Source organism: Amblyomma mixtum, chromosome 3 (genome assembly GCF_055824585.1).
Source record: "Amblyomma mixtum isolate Tamu chromosome 3, ASM5582458v1, whole genome shotgun sequence".
In the NCBI taxonomy this organism is placed as follows: domain Eukaryota; kingdom Metazoa; phylum Arthropoda; class Arachnida; order Ixodida; family Ixodidae; genus Amblyomma; species Amblyomma mixtum.
The window spans coordinates 121,460,237-121,467,019 of record NC_143014.1 but is presented as its reverse complement, the minus strand read 5'-3'; positions in this window follow the sequence as shown (position 1 = coordinate 121,467,019).

Genomic DNA, 6,783 nt, shown 5'->3' with positions numbered 1-6,783 from the left:
AGAAATACGTTCAGTTTCAGACCAATCCCTGCTTAATACTGCTTTAATTGATGTTTATCCTGGTGTACGAAATGGGGAACGTAACTAAACTCTAAAAAAACTGTATTTATGCGTATCACAATGAAGAAGGTGCCTCAAATATTTAACTACACCCTCAATTCTACATCTGTAACTCAGGTCACCAAGTACACGTACTTAGGAGTAATCATTTATGACCAGCTCACAAGGAATGATCACATTTGTCATATAACTTCTTCTTCAATGAAAAAACTGGGGTATTTAAGATATAAGTTAAGGGGAACACCAACCAATGTGAAGAAATTAGCTTACGAATCCGTTGTTAGGCCGAAACTCGAGTATGCTGCCGTGGTGTGGGACCTTCGCACGGAAAAAGACATTGCACGGGTAGAAAAAGTTCTAAGGCGTGCTGTGCGCTTCATCTACAATAAATATAAAACCTCTGAATATCCATCTCTCCTTACGGAAACAAACCAGATAAAACCTTTCAGCATCCGAAGAAAGATAGCAAGAATAGAATTTTTGTACTGCTTAATTCAAGGAAAGTTTGACATCTCGGCAACTCCTGATGTTACTCCATCATCAGCTAGAACAACGCGGCACACACACAACTACAGCTTAACTATTCACTTCGCAAAAACAAATTCCCATAAGTTTTCATTTTTTCCTAAAACAATCAGTGATTGGAACACACTACCTGAAGAGGTTTTTGCGTGTGCTAACTTCAAAGAGACCATTGCCAATGTCTTTTAACCACTGAAAATGCCCTTCTGAAATTTGCATTTGTGATTATTTCAGATCTGATGAAGATGTATCTCGGAGTGCTTTTATATCTACATGCATAAATTTTAAACATATGTGTATGTACTTAAGCTGATATTTGTTCAATGCACTGTAACCATTTCTTGTAATTTGCTTTTGCCCTCCCTGCTTGGACCAAAAAGGTCCGCAGCATCATGTAAATAAAATAAAATAAACAGTGGGAAGCACAATGTCCAAGCACTCAGAAGAGCAGCCGGGCTCTATAAGAAGGTGGATGCATTACAACGATTTCTCTTACCAAAAGCGGCCCATGGGACTCTATATATAATACAGTTGGTGGGAAGAAAAACAACTGTCCGGGGACATGCATGGCCTCTACTGAGTCATCTGTCCTGTTGCATTCAGCTGTTTCCTGCATCCGGCGATGAAATTATAACGGCAATGCACTCAGCGTCCGTTAGAAGTTACTACCGACGCAGTCAGGACAACACTAGCATGGCAGCCCGCTACCACTGCGCCATTATGTGAACGAAGCGCGATCACTCGCCCTTCTCTACAAACTGATCTAGTCTTATCGTATTAGTATACACTCGTGGTCGGCTCTTGTAAATTATTTGATTCTCTGAGAGGGCTACCCTTCTTGACGCCGCCTTCCGTCCATGACAGGAGTACGAAACATCCGCTATAAGTATCGTTAATTTCCAAGGAGGCACCTCCCTCCGCTCTTATTCGTTCCCTCTTGACTGGGAAATGGTCGAGGGCAATTCGTGAAAGGGTTCCTTGCTCGGATCCACACCAAAATTTAAGACGCGTACATCGAAGACCTGGCCGTGTAACTCGCTGTTCTCAGACCCGTTCATTCCGTACCGAGGCCTTCTGCATGCTACTGCATTTCGCGGTTACCCCATTGGCGAATCACCTTCTTATATGTGGCAAGAAGAAAGGAGTGCGAACTTTCCCTCTCGTCGAAGCCCTTTTGATACTTAAATTTTCTCGCCCTTTTTTTATGGAACAGATTGAAGGATTGCAAGACCCTACAACATGCATCGTATGAAACCGCTCCCACAGCCCATGTCGTTTAATAAAGGGTCGTCTATAATCGATGCATCTTTCCACTACTCAACCATGATTTGAAGCTTGGAAGCTGACGAAATGCTCATAAGGACATAGCAGGAAGAGATACAAAGAAAAATGAATTTTAAAGAGAAAGAGAGCACAGCGGATTAGAGAACAAGCGTGAAGTAATGCAGTTTTGCTGAAATCGGGAGAAGGAAATGGACATAGACAGAGCATGTAATGTCGAAAACAGGTGGCCAGTGGTCTGTTAGGGCAACAGAGTATACAGGATGTTTTTGCTGAGAATTTTTGCAATTTTTATGAATAAGCTTTTTGAGTTAGAAGAGCGCTTTTTTCGGCATAGCATTGTTAGCGGTGTAGTACTACATCGAATACAGTTAAGACGTGCTAACTAGCAAACTGCTTAACTAATATTGAATAGCTAACTTTTTAACTATTTGCTGCTTATGTATTGAGAGGCCTGTACAGATCACCTAAAGTAATATCTATATCAGTGCGTTCCTCATAGCCTGAGTCGCTTTGGGACGTTAAACCCCATGAACCAAACCAAATCAGTGTTTAGAGAGAGAGAGAGAGAAAAGGACGGAAAGGCAGGGAGGTTAACCAGGCGATGCCCAGTTGGAAATCAGTGTTTAGAATTTCGAAAACGCGTTTACCCTCGTTGCCGCGGGGCAACCACATTGGGCAATTTCTCTCGCCATTCGAAAATCGCGCGCCTGCGGAGAGCGAACAGGACATCCATCAAATCGCTTCTCTCCGTGGCGCACGTACCACGTGACAATCGCTGCTCCGCCCGCTCACGCTGTCAGCCAAAACTTTATTAGTGCAACATGGTTTTTACATGCCACGGGGGACGCATTGAATTTGTTAACAACCTGAAACTATAGATCACATTTTTTTTTACATCGCAGGAAGGGGGTGTGTTTTTGGGGTGTTCTCCAGAGGACGATCAAGAAAGATTTTCCGTTGTATCCTTATGGTATTCGTTACTTGGCGATAGACAGTGACGACCGACTTTCATTTGACCTTAATATGTTGACCGGCCTCCACTGTTTATGGCGGTCTCCCATAGCAGGTTTCCATTGTGATCCGGACTCGAGGCCCGCCCGGCTGTATTTCCGAGAGACTATATTCCATTTTTTTGAAGCAGGTATCACTAGGGAGTGTACCGCAGTGGCTGTCTAGGGTGGAACACCTGACAGATCTTTAAGGGCCTTAAAACCTGGTTTGTTCCTTAAGACTGCGTGTATAAGTTTGTAGAAGCTGTTTTCAGAACTAGCCTGCTAGTTAGAAAGTCTTCGCTGTATTCATTTAGCGTTGTGTTCCTTCATAATGCTGCTGTTTCCTGTGCTGCTGCTGTTTTCATAATGCACCGCTTACAATGCGTGGCCAAATGGCCTTACCCCACCAATGAATCCACCAGAGTGCGGTGCTCTCGTAGCCGGTCATTTAGGCAGCGTCCAGACAGCCCCACGTAGCATCTACCGCAGGAGAGGGGTATGCGGTATACAACGCCAGCAGTGTAAGGAACGAACCTGCACTCGTAGTTTATGGTGCAGACCGGTTTCTTCTTCTCATTGACGGCTTTGCGCATGCGCGCCAGCTTTTCGGGGGCAGTCAACATAACGTCCACACCGCACTTCCCTCCAACTTTCCTCAGCCGGTGCGATAACTGGTGCACGTACGGTATGGCCGTACGCCTGAGCCTTTTGCAACTTTCTCCGGCTGCCCCGCCAGGGCGGCCACCTGCCCTGACTTCTTTCAAGAGGCATTCCGCCTCAGCCGTCACTGTGTCCTAGGGAAACCGGCCTTCTTCAACCGGTGCACTTGCGTTTGCAAACTGACCTCAATCTTATGCTGGCAAGACCTCTCGAGAGCACCCCGCAGGTAACTTTTATTGCGTTAGCAATACTACTGTAGGTTTCGCCTCGTCGCGTAGCCCCGGTCGGTAGGGACGGATGACCTTGAACAGCGTTGCTTCAGCCGCGCTCCGCTCCGCGCGGCAGCGGCGCCGAGAAGTTCGCTGTGTCTACGACAGATGGCGCCACTAGGAGGTCCGCCACTTCTGGCCTTCGAAGCAGGCGTTAGCAGCATGGGCGCGCAGTGCATTGATGGCATTCGAATGATATCGGTTAAGCAATTAGCCTAATTTCTAGTCGGACCACATAAATAAATAACATGGAGTAGGAAATTGGTCGAGTTGGGAATCGAACCAGGTTCTCCGGATTGCGAGACGAGCACGCTAACCACTCCGCCATGCCAGCTCGATGGTTTGGAATGAACAAAGGCGCGTCTAGTGAATACGTTGTCTTCGTTCACTCCCATCTTTCTCCCTTCCCGCTACGGCGAGGTTCAGGAGTCCACCGAGATATGCGAGACAGATATATTTCCTTTCCTCAAAAACCAATTTACCGACGAGCAAGGCGTGCAGCCGAACGGGCGATGGCGTTCTGTGGACTCCCTGGCAGCGTGGCGGAATGGTCACGTGACCAAATATGGCGGCGGCCATGCTACCGCGCTGTAAAGCGTCTATAAATGCCCGCTTGCCTTGGCGTGAATCCTTTGCTATGCAGTCCTCTAAGGAGAAGTGGCAGCGACAGGAAGAAGCGAGAAAGCGACAACGTGCACAAGAGACGCCAGAACAGCGTGAAGAACATCTTGCAAAGCGTCGTGCTAAGGATGCAGCTCGGCGACAACGTTCTGCCTCGCAGAGTGGTTCCGAGTAGTCACCGATGAATCTCAGCACCTGACTGCTCAGGAACGCCGAAATGCTACCCAGCGAAGGCAACGCGCTGAGGAATCGCCAGAAGAACGCGCCCACCATTGCTAACGCAATTTACCCAGTTTAACCAGAGGTATACCACTGCCAATGTTTTTCAATCCTCCGTTTGACCAATATAGAATGGGAAGAATTATACGCTACAATTTCCTTTTTGTGCGTGGCTGGTACGACCAACAGATGTGCCCAGCGCCAAAGAACAAACATAGCTCGAGGAACTGGAGGCACCCGCTCATCGGAACTTCATGCGTGAACCTCAGCTTGCCAGAACAATCACCGAAAATCTCTAGAACACTTTTCACAACTTGTGGTTTGTCGCTCTCGGTATCAATATGCATAAACACAATAAAGTCATCCACGTACCTAAAACACTTCACAACACAGTTTTCCTCTTCCATGCACGCTGCAACGCGCTTGTCAACTTGATCTAAAAAGATTTCACTAAGAATCGGGGCTATGCAAGAGCCTATGCAAATACCATCCTTTTGCACGAACAACTGGTCGTCAAAACAAATGTAAGTGGATGAGAGGTAACACTTAACTAAGGCTACAAAGTCATTTACCGAAACCCCGCTGCTATTTTGAAACTTGACAGGCCCCCAGCTTTCAAACCGCTCTCTTACTGCGTCTAACAGCTCTTTTTGTGCTATGGAATAGAATAGCTCCTCAATATCAACTGAAAAAGCGAAATTGGCTCCTGAAGCACCACCTTGCGCAGCCAAAAATTCAATCACATCTTTTGAGTTGCTCACGTGAAAAGGGTCTTCTACGTCTAGTTGCCTAAGGTGCTCTTGTAGATATTGTGACACCAGGCCTTGCCAGACTTCTTTCTCGGATACAATAGGTCTGAGAGGCATGCTTATTTCTTGGTTTTTGCGGAAAAGAATACGTTCAGCCCCCGCATATTCGCTGCTTTTAAACACTTGGGAAGTCCTGCCAAATTTATCTGTTTGCAAAGTTTTAATGCCTCAGCCTTTACTTTCCTGCTAGATCTTTTTAGGGGAACAAAATTCTTGTCAATAGCCTGCATAGCCTTTTAATGATACATCGTTTTCAGCAACACGACGAATCCCCCGTCTTTATCAGCAGTCAGCAAAGAAAGATTATTCTTCTTGAGGTAGTGAACTGTATTGCTCACTGCTAGCGTTACCCCATGTGGACACGGTTTTTTACTTAACAAGCAGTCGACACCTTCGGAAATACATCTACCTTTCTCTTCAACATCTGCACATTGCCCTACTTTCCTAACTATGGTAAGGAGTCCGAGCGGGGTCTCGTTAACCTCATTACAAAATTTGGGCCCGCAGCTCAAAACCCTTCGAAATTTATCAGGGCGACCACATTCCGCTAAACACAACACTTCCTTCTTAGGAACATCTTGAGAATCCTCTTTTGCTTTTTTCCAAGCTCACAGTGATGGCAGCCCACAAGACCACAGGAACTCGGTAACATTAGATGCTGATCATGGCATCACACGTTACCTTGCAGCTTGTCCTGGTCGCGGCATGCACACGTAAGTAAGCACAACTGAAGATACCGGATGCGTCTCCATATGGAATCATATTTGCTAGCGCTTAGTGAACACACGAGACAAGGACACAAATGCACAGGACAGACGCTAGACGCTAGACAGACGCTTTGTGTTCTTGTCTCGTGTGGTCACTAAGGGCTGGCAAATATGATTCCAAACGCTTTCCAACTAGCCCAAGTTTCCGCCTTGATAAGTGTCTCCATAGTTCGGCACGGAAGGTCTTGGTGATTCTTCTAGTATGTCGCACGGACGCTTGGCAGGGATGGAACAAGGCTTGCACATCAGGCGGTACCAGTCCATTCTTCAGGGCGAAGGATAGCACTCTAGCCCGATAGGTAGTTATTGCTATAAGGTTCGCATAAGTAACTGAAGGATCACGACACATAAAAGAAGGAAGCACAGGGCCCGATGTATGATAAATCAATGCAATAAAGGCGGAAAGCTGGGCTAATTGGTGTGTCATCGTTAATTAAAAGACTAGCGCATAAAACTAGGACAAATACATAGAAGGAGACAGGTCGAGAGCTAAACATCAACTGAAGATTTACTACGACAGACAGGTACATAAAAACACTTCGGTGGCACATGCGCACTGGACACTGGGTGGCACTGGGTG